Here is a 16902-nt window from a genome sequence, read left to right as displayed (position 1 = left end):
TCACTTCGCCAAAGAAAATTTGTTCTTAACATCCCTCAGGTGCATGTGTAGATGAGATCGGAAGCGGTTGACAGCCGCCTCTGGAGTCGTGGGTTCCTGACAAATGCTAAGGGACACATGGGCACAGCCACATGGCACTGTCTCTTCCCCAGTATTTTCTTTCTTTCTTTTTTAAACGTTTATTCACCTTTGAGAGACAGAGCGTCAGCAGGGGAGGAACAGAGAGAGAGGGAGACACAGGATCCGAAGCAGGCTGCAGGCTCCGAGCTGTCAGCACAGACCCCACGCGGGGCTGGAACCCATGAGACCATGACCTGAGCCAAAGTCGGAGCCTTAACCGACTGAGCTCCCCAGGCATCCCTCTCTTCCCCAGTATTGTGAAGGCAGCCGTGGACACAAGGGCAACCTTTCCGCTCCGGGGTATCGGCCCCCACCTGCTCAGGGACTCTGTCCAGCTCCGCGTGGAGGTGGGTCACCACTCCAGGGCCGCACTTGGAAACTTGGGCCAAAGGAAGTTTGGCTCGTGAGCCTTCTTACTCTCGTCGCCAGGGTCCCCTCCCCCTCCCCGCCTCCTCCGCCACCCACCCGTGTATCTCCCAGGTGGCCGGAGGAGGATGGAACACATCCGGGCATTTTCAGGTGGGACCTGCCAGCCAGAAAGTCCTCCCCGACGCGCCCTCGCAGGAACAATACTTAAAGCCCCCTGATGGAGCACGGAGAGCCGGCTGTCGCATCTGTCTCCCTGGGACACCGGGCTTGGTGATCAGTGGGGGGAATCTCAGCCCTCTGCTGGCTGCAGTCAGCTGAGGAGGCTTTCTGGAAGCTTAAGTCCTCAAGCATGGCTGCCTCCGGGAGCTTCCCCCGCTGCCCTGAGCTGGACCCAAAGGGCCCTGCTTCTGTTTGCATTCATGCTACCAGAGCGGTCCGTGGGGGTGGGGGGAGGGGGGGGCCCGCGACACAAATGCCCACTCCCCACTTGGGTGGCCCCGGCCCACCAGCTGCCTTCACTTTTGGTAGCATCAGCTATTTTAATGCAGAGTTAGGCACACAATCCTTGCTAAAAATAAATACAAAGGAAAACCCCAAAGTAGCTGAGCCTATTTCAATACCTTTTACTTTTCTTGTCCCTGGTTCTTTTGTCTTCTCCTTGTAAGTCTGGAGCTGCCTGTCGCACAGGGCCCACCCTGAGCGGCGCGGGGCTCCCGCCCTTGTCCTGTGGCCGCACAGCCCAGACGTGACCATGGGCAAGAACAGAGTCAGAGGGACTGAGGGAAGGAAAGAAGGGAGCCCCCACAGCCATTTCTTGGAGCGCGGTTTATTTAAAAAAAAAAAAAAATTTTTTTTTTTTTACATTTATTTATTTTTGAGAGAGGGCACGAGTGGGGGAGGGGCAGAGAGAGAAGGAGACACAATCGGAAGGCGGCTGCAGGCTCCGAGCTGTCAGCACAGAGCCCGACGTGGGGCTCGAACTCACGAACCTCTAGATCGTGACCTGAGCCCAAGTCGGACGCTTAACCGACTGAGCCGCCCCAGCAGCCCCAGGGTAAAGGTTTTTCTTGGGTTGCTGGGTTCTGATTGCCTTGGGCTCTAAATAACCCACGGACCGGACCGAGGTGGCGTATTTTGGGGTGTTGTGTTTCCCTCTCCCACTGACGCAAAGAGGACAGACACCTTTGGGGTATCCACTCTTCCATTTAATTAAACAAGGAGGCCACGAGACTGATGTGGCGGCAATCCCCTGGGGGCCCACCTGAGCAAACCAAAATCCTAGTCTGTAAATGCCTCAAGGTCCCAATATCCAAGATGGAGACAGGATCACAAAGCGGGGGGGCTTAGGCTATGGCCAAGTGCACCATTTCCTTTCTCTGCTCTGCACTTTCTCTATTTAAGTCCTGCCCCTGGCTCCTGGCCGAGCCCTCCTCACCACTTCCTGCTTGGTGCTGGGCCAGGCCAAACGATTTTTGCTCAAATAAATTCTTAAAATGCCTTTTTTTTTTTTTTTTTTTTTTTAATATACAACCTGGACTGGAGTCGATGACCCTTCTATTTTTCTGGGGACTGATCCTCATCCAAGGAGGTAATTTCCACCTGGCGTGTCATTATAGCCTTCCCAATCCCTGGTCCCCTAAGGTGGACAGCCTCAGGGGTGGACACACGGCCAGATCCCTGGAAGTTGGCACTGGGCAAGGGAGAGAAGGAGAGGGACAAAGTCCAACACCTGGGTCCCTCAGTGAGTTTCTACTCCCTCCCTTTTCAGAATACGGGTCAAACTTGCCTGTTTCTTTGCACGTCTCACACTTTTTTTTTTTTTATTGAGAAATGGACATTTTATTTTCTGTCATGTTAGGAATACTTTTTTTTTTTTTTTTTACAAACGGACATTTTAAAGTTTATTTCTTTGAGAGAGAGAAAGAGGGAGAGCTTGAGCGCAAGTGGGGGGTGGCGGGCAGAGAGAGAGAATCCCAAGCAGAATCCACGCTATCAGCGCAGAGCCCCAAGCGGGGCTCGAACCCACGAACTGTGAGATTATGCCCTGAGCCCAAACCAAGAGCTGGACGCTCAACCGAGTGAGCCACCCAGGCGCCCCCCAGTGGACATTTTAGATAATACATGGTACCAGGTCTGGGTTCCGGGCCCTCCCCTTGCCATGGTCATTGTTGGATTTGGGGCGTTCATTGGCTTGATAGGAAGAATCCTGTGGAGTGTGGCTCCTGCTCCCTGCTCAGTTTTGTCTTTTCTTTTTAAAATTTATTTTGAGAGAGAGAACACGCGTGAGAATGTGAGTGGGGGAGGGGCCGAGGGAGGGAGACACAGAATGCGAAGCAGGCTCCAGGCTCCCACCTGTCAGCACTGATCCCGACACGGGGCGTGAACTCACGAACCGTGAGATCATGACCTGAGCCCAAATCAAGAGTCGGACGCTCAACCCACGGGCCTCAACCCCAGGAGCCCCTTCTTGTTTTGTTTTGTTTTGAACAGTATGTGACTCTGTTGTGATTCCTTTTGGTTTTGCACGCCTCACTCTTGATACGAATTTGACTCACTTATTTACTTGTGTAGATGACACAGTCACATGGTTCAGAATTGGAAAGGATCCAAAAGGTACCGAGGGCCAAGCCCCCTCCATCCCCGGGGCCCCGCACGCCAGCCCGGTCTGTGGAGGCCCACCCAGCTCGGCATGCCTGGCGGAAGGTTCCAGCTCCCAGCCACACGGCAAATGTGTCCCTGCCACTGGGGTGATGGGGCCACCGCGCAGGCAGGACCGCCTTGACCAGAGGGAGGCCTTGTCCTTCAAGGACCCAGCGCGTGTTCGTGGGAGGGGTGGGCAATCAAGGGACCAACACCGTTTAACATTTTAACTCAGGGGAAACTGAGGCTCAGAAAACTCAGGTGACTTCCCAAAGGACACTCAGCTTTTAAGGAGTTTTATTGGTTACCTACTGCTGGGTAACAAATTACCCTAAGACTCAAGTGACTTAAAAACAACACATCTTGGGGCGCCTGGGGGGGCTCTGTCAGGTAAGCGTCTGACTCTTGATTTCAGTTCAGGTCATGATCGCGTGATTTGTGAGTTCAAGCACCACGACCGGTTCCACACTGATAGAAGCCTGCTTGGGACTCTCTCTCTCTCTCTCTGCCCCTCCCCCACTCACTCTCTTTGTCTCTCAAAATAAGCAACAACAACAAAACTAAAAAAAAACCCAATACATCTTGCTTATGCCGCACATTGTATGTGGGAGTTCAGGTCTGGCTGTTTCTGGCTCCGGGTCTCTCAGGAGGCTGTCGCCAGGAGAGGAGCCCGAGCTACAGTCATCTGAAGGCTTGACCGGGGCCGGAGGCTTCACCCCCAAGGCCGCTCACTCCCGCGGCTGGCAAGTTAGTGCGGCCTGTTGGCGGGAGCCTCAGCCCCTTGCCAGGGGCCTCTCTGAAGGTGGCTCAAAGGGCCTCACGACACGCTGGCTTCTTCCCCCAGAGCGAGCAAGGCCAGCGAGAGGGAGGCACGCGGAGGCCACGACACCCTTTGTGACCCAGGCTCGGACGTCACCTGTCATGACCGCCACCTCCTGTTCCCTCTATGGGAGTCATCAGGCGAGGTCCAGCTGGCACCCCACGGGAGGGGACTGTGCCCCATCCCTGGAAGGGAGTCGTGCCGAGGAATCGAGGGCACGTTTTAACGCCATCACAGGGCCGATCCAGGCCTTGACTTTAGTGTGCAGGACCCCAAAGCCCTGGGGGCTCGTGGGGCCCGCTCTCAGGATGTGAGGTACTGGGGCGGGCAGTGAGGCCTTTGCCCTCACGATGCCCCCATCTGGATGCATCACGAGGACAAGACCCCACGAGGCAACAGAGGCCCTGGCTTGAGGGGTGCAGACGGCGATCACGGCCAAGGCCAGAGTGGGCCCGGGGCCCGGGGGGAGACTGACATGCTGACATGGCAGGAGGGAGGAGGTGTCCCGGACCAGGGCACGTGTGACAATGAACCCGGAGAGACGGAGCTGGGAGAGTGGCTGGGGGACACCGGGGGGCCCCCGAATTGAGGGGGAAAGCCACAACCAGGTCCCGGGACTGGAGAGCTAGGCCCTTGTGTCCCAGCCCACCCCACGCTGGCCGTGTCTCTTCCTGGAACAGCACGACCGTCAGCTGCCCGGGCCCCAGCATCAGGCTCCGTGGTCCCAGACCAGAACACTGCATGACTCTCCCTACCTTCTGGGCGTCACGGCTCCACCTGGGCCCCAGGACGGGTGCCGGTGGCCTCACATGTGCCTTGTCTCCCCCGTGATCACAAAAGCGCCTCTCCTTTCTGGGCTCGGATTTCTGCTGAACCTCGTCTTCCTGCCGTGTCCCAAAGCCCTGCTCACCCTCCCTCGGGCTGCTCGGGGACCCGGCCTGTCAGGAAAGCGTCCCACTCTGGGTGTCTCTGACCCCCACCTCCAGGCAGCTCCCGAGGGTGACCCCCGTCCCTGGGAGAGAGGCCCCCTCTTGCCAGACGCACCCTGGATGATGTGAGGGCTGGTAGCCTTGGGGGGGGTGGGTCCGAGTCGGGGGGGGTATTCTCCCCCGTCAGGTGATCCCTTTCCAGGGGGGGCGATGTCACCTCCTGAGGGGCAGTGTCTGCCATCAGCGGGGAGGTTCATTCAAGGAGCACCCCCTCGACACTGACGGTAACGATGATGACTGTGAGGGAGCCGAGCCCATCAGCCAGGCCCCGCACCCCTGCAGGCTCCTCACCAGGATGGCCGAGGGGGAGGGCGATGCTCTGTGACATCTGTCACCCCTCCGACCTTGGGCTGCTGTGCGCTATGTTCAGGAAGGGAGGAGGGGGAGGGAGGACGGGGAGGCTTCTGAGGCCGGGCACCTGCTTTGGTGGGTAGGAGGAGGAGTAAAAGGCCCATTTTGGGGAGCAGGAGGGAGTCTGAAGGAGGAGGTGATGGGTCGGGATGAAGCAAATGTCTTCCTGCTGACTGCAGGCAGGGAGACTGAGGGGCTTGGTACCTGCCCGAGCAGGCCCTGCGGGGGGGGGGGGGGGGCGGGTGAGGCCGAAGGGAAGAGGGCCCTCGGGGCTGAGCCAGGGGGGACAAGGCCTCCCGACTCTGCCGCTCTTGCTGTCCTCATGGGACATCTGTCCCTATCCCAGACAGGGGTCCCAAGGGGCCGTGGCTATTCAGTCAGTGGATAACCAGTCCTGCCTCCAGGAGGCGGGGGACATGTGGGAAAATGGAAGGAAGAAAGCCCAAGGGGCTTCAGGGAGGAGGGTCCAGGCTACGCGCACAGCCCCGAGCCCCAGGCTATCCTGCGGTGGCCAGAGAAAGTTCCACGGGGAACCTCTCGCAGCCTTTTGGCCAACCCTGGCGGTGGAGGTCTCTGGGCAAGGCACCCCTGGTCTCAGAGAGGCCGAGGGACTTGGCCCAGGCCACACAGCTCGTAAGCAATGAAATCAGAGTCCTTTGCCCCAGTATTAGGAAGTAAGAAGTGCTCTCCGGGAACCCCCAGCTCCTCGGGACAGCCTGATTCAGAGGAAGGGTCAGGAAGTGCGGGCAGGACAAATACACAAAGAACAGACAGAATAGGACGAATGAGATCTGCAGCACCAGGGCCTTCTGCACCTGCTGCCCACGGGACGGGGCCCCTCTCTCCTGAATGGCCTCTAAAGCCTCCCACGTCGCAAGGGTCCGGGACAGTGGGGGAGTGTGCGGAAGGCAAGCAGGTGGCCCTCACCCTCCGGCCAGGGCAGGTAGGGCGTCACCCCCAGAGGAGGCACAAGGCTGCCGGGGAGGGGGCTTAACAATCCAGACGGGTGTCAGGAGGGCCCCGCCAAAGACCGGCTTCCCTGGCCTCGGCCTCCTCCCGCAGCCCGGGAGGCCGCCTCTTCGGACTCGGGAAAAATTCACAAAGTGCAGGGGACTTCAATGCGGTGAACTGGCAGTGACATCTACTAATGGACAGGTCCTGCCCAGCACCGAATGGCCCAGGGAAGGGCAGAGTGACCACCCCCCATGCTGGAGTCTCTCCTTGCCAGAGGGCCCACACCCCACATGGAGTCCTCGAGCCCAAGATGCCGTCTCCTCCATCCTGGAGTCTTGTCTGGACTGGGGTGGTGGGGAGCAGGGAAGGAGTGGGGGTCCCCACAAGCAGCACCCACTCCAGGCAGGGCTGGAGGTCCTGGCCAGCACACCTAGGACAGCTGGCCAGTGAGAATACTCCCCAGATGGTCTCCAGATCGCTTCCAGCTGGGGCATATAGAGTGGCCAAAGAATCTGTCCTAGGGAGTGGGGGTGTAGAAGGGGAAACTGAGGCAGGACGAGACCCAGCTTTAGTAGCCCCGAGCTAAGTAGGCCAGGATCCTGACTCCCTTCTGGAAAGGACTGAGGGACCAGGAGGAAACTGGTACTTACTGACCAGCCCCGAGCCAGCTCCCCATCGCATACCTGCCCTTGGCCCTGAAGGGGTTCAGAGCAAGTCTCCCCAGAATGTGCCCCTCTGTGGGCTATTTGAGGTGAAGGCCATGAAGGCGTAGCCGACTCAAGAGACACTTGTGCCCTTCCCTTAACGTTCTAGAATGAAAATCGTCCTGCCCAGAATGAAGAGTTGTGACCAGAGAGAGATTATATGCGAGTGGCCCGCCTGTGTGGCCAGGCAAACATCTTACCCAACACCATCCCATTTCTTAGCGCCAGATGGCAAATGTCTCACCCAACCTCTTTGAACCTCTCGTGTGTGGGGTTCTGGGAGGTACGAGATTAAATTCGATGTGTTCCTGTTAGTCTGTCTCGTGTCAGTGTCGTTCGTAGAGCGGCCAGAAGGAACTTGGAAGGGTGAACATTTTCCTCCCAACAGCCCTCCGTCCACCTTAACCAGGGAGGCTGGTCTCCTGCCCCGGTTACTTAAGGGAAGGTCTGCCCAACGCAGCGCCCGGTCTATGCCTGCTCGGGGAAGGGCCACACAGGGGGCCGCCAGGGTGGGGTCCGGGGGACCTTCAATCGCCCAAGTTAGAGACAGACGGGAAACCTTGGCACAGGGAGGGCCAGCACCTGCCCTGAGGTCACACAGTGACCTAGCTGGGTTCTCCGACGGGTGGCCCGGGTCTGGATCCCAGGCAGAGTGTGCTCCGGGGAGAGGGCGACGGCGCCGAGGCGCCCTCCGGTGGCCGCCGCGCGCAGAAGCCGGCCGCCCGGAGTCCCCCGGCCGGCAGCCGGACGGGGGCGACAGCGGCCGGGGACCGCCTCGCGCTCGCGTTTCCTTTTTAAAAGAAGCACGTCGGCGCCGAAAGCGAATTTCTGTAAAATCGAGGAGATCGCTAGGGCCCCGCGGTCTGCAAAGCCCCCGCCGCCCAGCCGGCGCGGAAGAGCGAGAGCGGGGAGCGGCGGCGAGCGGCCCCCTCGCCTATTGTTGTGGCCGCGCGGGGCCCACCCCGGGGGGGCGGGGCGCCGGCCCGTGACGTCAAGCCCCGCCCACCGGCCCGCACCGCCTTTGTCCGTCGCGGGTCCCCAGCGCGGCCGGGCCCCGAGCTCCCGGACAGACCCCGGGCCCCTCCGCGTCCTAAGAACCGCCTTCCTTTGCGGACGCAGCGGGAGGCGCCCGGGCCTGCGTTCCGCTCCTCGTTGCTGCCGGGCGGGGGCGGGGCGGGCCCTCCGGCGGGACGAGCAGGGAGTCACAGCGGGGCACTGCAAGCACCGCCCCGGGACCCGCACGCGTGGTGGCCGAGCGCAGAGGGCTGGAAGGGGGGTGGGGGTGGAGGCCGGGGCCTGAACCTGGCAGGTGCCCGGGGCCTTTTGGGAGGGGTGGGGGGGAACCGCTTGGAGGAGCAGAGGCTGCAGGTTGGCCAGGTATTGGGGGAATGGGGCGGGGGAGGGAATAAGGCCGAGGGTCCCACAGGGTAGAAAGGGCACCTGTGAGGTGGCCCTCGGGGCGGAGCGGGGCCGAGCCTGGGTGAAAGGGTACTAAGCTCACGGCTCGTAGAAGTGGCAGCTTACTGCGGACCTAGGGACAGCACGGCAGCAGCCAACGTGGGCCAGGCGGCTCTTCTCTCGGGCTCCTTCCTGCGACGTGCTGAGGGCGACCACGGTCGGTCCTGTCGGGATGAGGCTCCCAAATCTCTTAGGTCCTCAACTACTTTGAAAACCCGGCCATATCGCCTCCTGTGGTTGTGGAAACTGCCTTCATAAGGTCACAGCCCCCCCCCCCCCCCCCCCCCCCCGCAACACCTGGGTCCTGACCCTTCTTGCTAGGCCGCAGCCCCTCGCTCCGCAGACTACAGGTCGCTGCTCCGATCAGGTGTCCCTCACACCTCTGGCACTTGGAAGGAACCCCTGAAAGGTGCCTGGGCCCCACAGGGAGGTGGCCGGCAATCACGACCAACCCTGGCGACCTTCAGCAGAAGAGTTATTGGTCGGGGGACGGGTGGCACATGTCCCTGCATCTCCGCCTCGCTGGCTCCAGGGGGAGCTCTCGGTGCGCCCCCTGGGTCTGGGTTCTGCGCCCCAGCTCCCCACAGCGGGGAGAAAGGGTAGCTGGACCCTGTCACCCCTGGCGACTCACACGAGGGGGATCGCTCCCCATAGGAAGGCGGTGTGGACGCTGGAACCCCCCCCCCCTTAATTGGGGCAGCAAGACACAGGTCTCAGAGCCCCGTGCTGGGCGTGAGATGTAGGAAGGCGCTAGCATCCCAGGCTGAGGGCATCCCGAGGGGAGAGGAGAGGGCCACTGGGGACCTGGTAGCCCAGGAAGGGGCGGAGTCAGAGGACGGCAACACGTTTTTGTTTTGTTTTTTTTTTGTCTTAGAAACTTAAAAAAAAAAAATGTACAGAAAGAGTATATAAGAGGAAAGCCTCCCTCCCCCCACCCCCACCCCCAGAGGCCCGTGTACTGACCAGCCGCCCCCACCCCCCATTTTCAAAATTCTAAGAGGCCAGGTTTGGGTTTGTTTCTTTTAGTGCCCACAAGCAGACTCAGGCAGGAGGGTGGCTGGACTGTGGATTTGGGACCCACAGGCCGGTGGCGTTGTGTGTGACAGGGAAGTGGCTGGTTTTCCTCCCTGCCATGAATTCCTTTCCCTTTTGTTAGTTTGGGAAACTCTCTCCTATTCTGAAGGATAGCCTTGCCGGCTAGTGTTCTTGGCTGCAGACTTTTGCCTCTTAGCACCTGAATATATCATGCTGCTCCCTTCTAATCTCTGAAGTTTCTGCTGAAAAATCCAGATAGCCTTATGGGATTTTCCTTGGATGTAACTGCTTTCTCTCCTCTTGATGCTTTTAAAATTCTCTCTTTATCCTTAGGTTTTGCCATTTTATTTACTGGCTGGCCTGGTATGGAACTCTACGGGTTGGTTTTTTGGGGGGCTCCCTGCGCCTCCTGGGTCTGGGTTTCTGTTTCCTTCCCCAGATTCAGGAAGTTTTCAGCTTTTATCTCCTCAAATAAATGTTCTGCCTCCTTTTCTCTCTCTTCTCCTGCTGCAACCCCTGTAACTCGACTGTTACGCTTGATGGTGTCGCGGAGGTCCCTAGGTCTGTTCTCATCTTGCACAACTTTTCTCACTCTCACTGGCTCAGCTTGGTGACTTTCCATTACTTTGTCCGGGCTGCTGCTCTGCCCTTGTCCGGTCTCTTCTTTCTTATTTTTTCCAGATGGTCTCTTGTTCGTTTCTTTTAGTGAGTTGATCATCTCTTCCCGGTCCTTTTTTAGGTGTTTTAGGTCTTTCTGGATGTTCTCCAGGCTTTCCTCGACTGTAGCCAACATCTTTAGGAGGGTTACTCTAAATTCTAGATCAGTTACAGAACACGTCTCCGTTTTGGTTACGTCTCTCGCTGTGGTTTTGTTCTGTTCTTTCATTTGGGACCTATTCCTCCGTCTCCTCATTTTGTCTACTGCTGCGTCTGTGTCTCTGTTAGCAAAGTCAGCTGCGTCTCCTGCACTTAAAGCAGTGGCCTTAGGAAGACGAGGTCCTGTAGTGCCCCGCGGTGCAGTGTCCCCTGTTAACGGGAAGATGGCGCTTCAGGGGCGTCCCTGTGTGCGTTGCTAGGGTAGCAGTTGCTACCGCTGTGACTGAACTGCCCTCGCCTTCCGTGCAGTGGCTCTACCTGTTGTGGGCAGGATCGGGTCCCTGTGCGGTTAGTGGGTCGGTCTGGGGCGCACTGGATCAGACCCGGAGTTTGCTAGAGATCCGGTAGCTCCAAACTGCAGGGCACTTCCCCTGCGCTGTCGGGGCGGGGGGGAAAGGTTTATTGGTGGGCAGGCCGCAGTCACACTGGTGTGTACCTTATCTTCCCCTCTCCCAGGGGCAGGACTCACTGTGGAGTGGTGTGGCCCGTCTGGGCTGCTCGCACACTGCCAGGCTTGTGGTGCTGCTTCGATGGGATCTGGCCACGAACCGACCGAGCGGATCCCAGGGGGTGGATCTGCACAGGGGCGGGAGGGACAGGTTTAGCTCGCTTTGCCCACGGCGGTCCCCTGCGGGAGGGGCCCTGCAGCACCGGGAGGGCAGACCCGGCGGAGGGATGGATCCCCAGAAGCACAGCGTTGGGGGATTGCGCGGTGCAAGTTCGGTGGCGGGAACTGGTTCCCTTTGGAATTTCCGCTGGGGGATGGGAGAGGGAAATGGCGCCCGCCAGCTCCTTTGTTCCCCCGCCAAGGTCTGTCCTCCCAGGCTCAACAACTCCCTCCCGTAGGCCCCAGGCACTTTTCAAACTGTGGTTCCGGCCGGTATCCCCGCGGCTCTTTGTCCCGCAGTCTTTGTAGAGGGAGGACTTGGCGTCCACTCGCCCTCCCCCCTCCCCGCTCTCCGAGAGCAGAGATGCTGACTTTTAACATTCCAGAGGTTGAGTCCCGCTGGCTGTCAGAACCCACGCAGTCCGGCCCCTCCGCTTTCGCCGGCCAGACTCCGGGGGCTCTGCCTTGCCGGGCGGGCTGCCCCTCCGCGCGCGCCGCTCCCTCCCGCCAGTCCGTGCAGCGCGCACCGGCTCTCCGGCCTTCCTACCCTCTTCCGTGGGCCTCTCGTCTACGCTTGGCTCCGGAGAGTCCGTTCTGCTAGTCTTCTGGCGGTTTTCTGGGTTACTTAGGCCGATATGGGTGGAATCTAATCGATCAGCGGGACCAGGTGAGCCGAGCGTCCTCCTGCGCCACCATCTTCCCAGCGTGTGCGCTTCCCGCCTCCAGGCTTCCCAAGTCTGCGCCTCCCGCTTCCCAGCGGGCAGTGCGGGGCTGCTCCGGCATGGCCACTAGAGGGCGCCAACGCCAGGAACATGAGGCCCCCGGGGGGCGGGCTCGTGATTCACTGCACTTCCGGGAGCACCAGCGGGGGCCCACAGGAGCGACTGCGGGGTCCGCGCGTCCCGTGACCTGCCCCTGCAGGGGAAGCTGGCGGGGGTTCTCTCCGCTGGGCACCGTGGTTCGGGATGGCTCTGGATGGCCGCACCCGGGGGGCCTGCCATCAGGTAGAGGAAGGAGACAAGACGCTGGACGGACCACAGTAGGCGTTCTGGGCCCTGCTCTAGTGGGTCGGTTCCCAAACAGGGTGACGCGAGGGAGACGCGCGGGAGCCCCCAGCCTGCAGCCAGGGGAGGGAGGAGGTGATCCTTGTCCCCTTTATCCAGGAAAGCAGTAGGATTCCTGTCCCATCCCCAACCTCCCTGTCTCCAAGTTCAGCGCCCCCAGCCAGGTCACCCACCCACAGCAGGGCCACGTCTCCCCCTCCTCCCCGCGCCCACCCGGGGACTGGCACTCCTGCCTGCCTTTGTTAAAGAAATGAATTTGCAGGGGCACTCGTGTGGCCCAGGTGGTTGAGCCTGGGACTTCGGCTCAGGTCGTGATCTTTCTGTTCGTGAGTTCGAGCCCTGCATCAGGCTCTCTGCGGTCAGTACAGACCCTGCTTCGCATCCTCTGTCCCCCTCCCTGCCCCTCCGCAGTTCACGTGCGCGCGCTCTCTCTCAAAAATGAATAAGCATTAAGAAAACATGAATTTGCAGAGAAACATTAGCCCCCAGTCCCAGTTCCCGCACACTGTAGGTGCTGGAGGGGGGTTGTGGAGGAGAACAGAGTCCAGGCCGATTCGAATCCCCTCCCCAGAGTCTTCTGGCTGCGAGACAAGCTGTGGCCCAGAGGATTTCCCAAGGATGGGTGAGCACCCCGACCCCGGGGTGACCTTGCACACTTGTGCAATGGGGGGGGTGTGTGTGTGTGTGCTCCGTTTCCTCCCCCTCGGATCTGGGGAGCCTGGGACTACGTCTGAAGCCACGTTCGAAGATGGTAGTCCACGCACTGGCACTGGATGCTCTCTCCAGGGACATCTCACCCACCCTCCACGCTTGAGCGCCGCGGAGAAGTCCACCTACCCCGAAGATGTTGGGCGGCGGGACTGCGGGGAACCAGACACGCCGAGGCCTCGCTGTCCTAGTCTTAGTGGTGGAGTCACGGCAGCCTGAGCCAGAGGCAGCAGTGAGCCTTCTGGTGGCCGCAGCCAGAGGTGACAGAGATGGGCACCGATGGGCTGGCCCGACCCGAGCTGCAGATTCGCTACCGACGTGGGTAGTTTTAGGTCACTCCATCCTGGCTTGGTGGGTCTCACAGCATCAGACACTGAAACACAACCCCAAAGCTGGGGATGACCGACCGTCCCCATTCGCTTGGGCCTGAACGGTTTGCTAAAACTGAGAGAGCCCCGGGACTGCGGAGGGGGGTGAAGCAGTGACTCCCAACTTGGTGTGTCCCTGCCCAAAAGGCTGCCAGATGGCAGGGCCCTTGCTGGCTTGATGCCCCAGTGTCACGGGCATCCACACCGCGAGGGCAGGTGCTCAAGGCTATTTGCTGTGACTTGTCACTGAATGTTGTAGAGTCCCCGCTCCAAAATGCTCCCGAGCCCCAACAATGCATTTGTGTGGCCTGGTGACCTCCCTGTCCCCGACAGCATCTAGTGTCAAGCTGAGATGATCGGGTGTCCCCCTCAACGACAGACTCAGCCACCTTCCCCAGCACAGTCCGGGGCGTCGGCCCCATCGCCTGCTCTGGGGGTGGGGGTGGGGAACGACACTCCTTGTAGGGACACCACCCACTCCTTACTAGGGTTTGAAGGTGGCCTGACGGTACCGGCAGGAGCTGGTGGTTGCTGGAGGTGGGAGACGGATGGTCCTGGGCGCAGAGCAGGTGGGTGAAAGCGGAGAAGGCCCCCGCATCCAAATCTGGCTCATCAGGTTTCCAGAGGGTAACTGTGTCTCCAAACTGGGCGCCTCCCACTTACTGACCGCCAAGGGCGTTTACACACAAATCTCTCCGCGCCAGCTAAGAGGGCCAAGCAGGATCTCCCATTTCCTGGATTACAAAGGCAGACGGCCCTAAACCGGCCTCCCCTGGTCCCCAGGAACCCCGGCCTGAGAGACCCGCGGCCCAGGAACCGGCACGGCGCCAGCAGGACACTGGGGGCCAGCGGAGCAATGATCTTCAAGAAGCAAGCAGTCACTGGGGTCAGATACCGTAAAGCAGCTGGGCACAGAGGTAGCGATAGCTTTACCCACAGATCGTTGGTGACCTTCGGGGGGGGGGGGGGGGGCACAAGCCAGCCTCTTGTGGAGACCGCAGAGGCCAGGACTCCTTCCGCAGTGTGCGGTGAGGGGAGAACGGGCAGGAGCAAATGGGGGCGGGGCTCAGGGGACTTGAGCTTTCTTCCTCTATGACGACCGTGAACCTGCTTCCGGGCTAAGGAGGAGCGCGGCCAGGTGGGGGCGGCGGGGACAAGGTCAGCAGAGGTGGGGGGGGGGGGTGTGCAACAAACAGGCTCCAGGCTTGCGTCTCTTTGCCCATCCTGCAAACCTTCCATGAGCCGGCAGCCTCGTCCCCACTTTGTTGGTGGTGCGGCGCCCCGAGTGGCGCTCTTACCAATGAACCACAGTCACGGGCCTGTATTTACAGGAAAATGGTAAATCCACTGGAGCGCACATATCGAGGCCCACAGGATGAGAAGACCAGGGTTCCCGTGTGAAATGGTAGCTTCAAATCTAGTTTGGGTTCTGCCACAAATGACACGTTTGAGGGAGGTGTGGGGTAGCTGGAAGGGGGTGGGACAGGCCGCTGGGGACTGTGACAAGTCTGGACTTGGCTTCCGCTCATTTTTCCTTTAAATGTGTCTCCAGAACCTGGGGCTGTTTCTGGCCAGGGTGGAGGACGGAGAGCTCTGTGGTAGGGGTACCAGCACGAATGGACCCCCGCGCCCGGAGGCTCCTCACCTCCTCTCCTGTCCTTGGACTGGGGCCCCGGGAGCCCTCTCCGGGAAGCTGCCCCAAGGACGGCCTTGAGATAGAGATGGGGCGCCGGGACCATCTGGAGGGTATGGGTGACCGAACCCCGTTGTGGCCACTCTGTGAACTGTTAGGACGTGGCGGGCAGGTGCGGGGGTCCAGCATCCTGCAGCCTCGTAGGTCAGTTCCTTGTGTTCACTGCACCTGCCCCCTGCCCACCTGGAGCGGCCTCTTTCCTCCGTCCCTCCCTGTCCTCCGTGTCTGGGGGCCGGACTCCGATCACGGCTGGGAGCTAGCACTGTGAACCAGCCCCCGGGAGGGAAGATCGGTCACGGGCATCTCAGATGTCAGTCGTCTGGTCCGACCCTCCTACTTCACGGGCAAGGAACCCAAGTCTGGCCCAGGGAAGTCTACCGTCCCGTCAGCCTCAGAGCTGCTGGCCGTGCGCACCCGTCACGCTGGGTGACGGGTGGGAGCGGCCGTCCCGGCAAGACGGGGAAACTGAGGAAAAGACACACGCAGCCCGTTCGGACGCTAGCAACTAGCACATGGGGCCAGAAAGTACTCCCGAGACTCCAGCACACCACTTTTAGGCCAGGAGAAACAAAAACCCTTTCATCGTACGTGACCGCCCAGGACTGGCTGGCTGTCCGCGTGCTCTGTGCCGGCTTCCCCCGCGACTCCACGGACAGCCCCTCGGCCAGAGACAACACTCACAGAATAGTGGTAAATGGGACGTGAATGTTCGCCGCAGGATTTTCCAATCCTTTGAGGCATTTCATCATACGAAAGAGCTAAATGAGCCTGTTCCAGGAGAGATTCTGGCCCATTTTCCCAGGCAGCTCACCACGAACGGCTTCTGGGGACAGGTATCAGCCCTGTCACTCCCCAACCCCCACCCCACCCACAATTAACTGAGGCTTCAGGCTATCGCTGGTTGCATATTTACAAAAGGCTCGGCTCTGAGGACCCCCGACGACCACTGTGGGGGAAAACACAGGCCGAGCCCCTCAGTCTCCTCCCAGACTGAGAAAAAAAAAAACCAAAACAAACAAGGGCATAAACTCCTCGAAGAGCATTCAAATAAACGTCTTTGAGACGGCAAAGGAAATGCTTAACCAAGCGCTCACCTCAAAGGATGATCGGCCACCAGCCACGACAGGGCCGTCCCTCCGACCTGACGGGGACTCTGAAGTCCAGCGGGTGGGCTGGTGTGTCAGCCCCTCCTCTCCGTCCTCTGTGCTGGTCGTCGAACGGGGTTAGCAATCCGACTCATGCCACTCAGTCAAAAAGCAACGGCCTCCCCAAAATTCGTCCGTCCAACCCACAGCATGGGAGAAAATATTCGCTCATCACAGAGCTGCTAAGGAATGGCTACCCAGGATACAAAGAACCTCCACGACTCAAAGACAAAACGACCCGATTTAAAAACTGGCAAAGGACTCGAATAGGTGTTTCTCTGGAGCAAACATATAAACAGCCAAGAGGCAGACAAAAAGATGCTCCAAAGCACAGAGCTCCATGTGGGCTCTGCGAGCTTCCATATGTTGCCCACATGGAATTAAATTACAAACCAACAAAAGAAAAACATTTGGGAAATACCCAAATATTTAAAAAGAAACCATGCACTTATCTAAATAACTCCTGCATCAAAGAAGAAATCACACAACAAACTAGAAAGTATTTTAAATGAAGGCAAAAAAAAAAAAAAAGCCAAATACCAAACTTACGGGATGCAGCGTTTTAAACCAAAGTTTAACGGGCAATTTACATCTTCAGATTAAAGAAAGATCTCTAATTAATAACCTAAGTTTCTACCTTAAGAAACTGGTGGGAAAGGGGGACAATTAAGCCCAAAATAAACAAAAAGAACGAATAAGTAGAATCAATTCAATTTAAAACATAGAGACAATGAGAGGGGAAAAAAAATCAATGAAACCAACAGCTTATTCTTGGAGAAAATCAATAAATTTATATTTCTCTAGCCAATGAGATCAAGAAAGAGAGAAGACAGAAATTACCTATCGGAACAAAAGAAGACAACACTACAGATCAAGATAGTATATAATGTGAAAAGTTATGATAGAATTTATGCATAGTAGTTGATAAAATGGAAAAATTCCTTGAAAGGAAAAAACTACAAAGCAGCTCCATTCAAGAAGAAATCAATAACCCAAATATA

General features: G+C 58.7%; 1 long non-coding RNA gene across 1 annotated transcript; it reads right to left on the bottom strand.

Annotated features, from left to right (window-relative positions):
- Positions 1-9342: 9342 nt before the first annotated feature.
- On the bottom strand, positions 9343-12126 carry LOC106968595 (uncharacterized). The gene is made up of 3 exons (XR_003416211.2): positions 11471-12126; positions 10786-10892; positions 9343-10692 (listed from the first exon to the last, which is right to left on the bottom strand). It is a non-coding gene; the product is annotated as an uncharacterized LOC106968595 (long non-coding RNA).
- Between the last annotated feature and the right edge of the window lie 4776 nt (positions 12127-16902).

This window comes from Acinonyx jubatus, chromosome E4 (genome assembly GCF_027475565.1).
Source record: "Acinonyx jubatus isolate Ajub_Pintada_27869175 chromosome E4, VMU_Ajub_asm_v1.0, whole genome shotgun sequence".
Taxonomy (NCBI): Eukaryota; Metazoa; Chordata; class Mammalia; order Carnivora; family Felidae; genus Acinonyx; species Acinonyx jubatus.
Note: the sequence above shows the minus strand (reverse complement) of the source record. Positions and strands in the feature narration are given on the sequence as shown.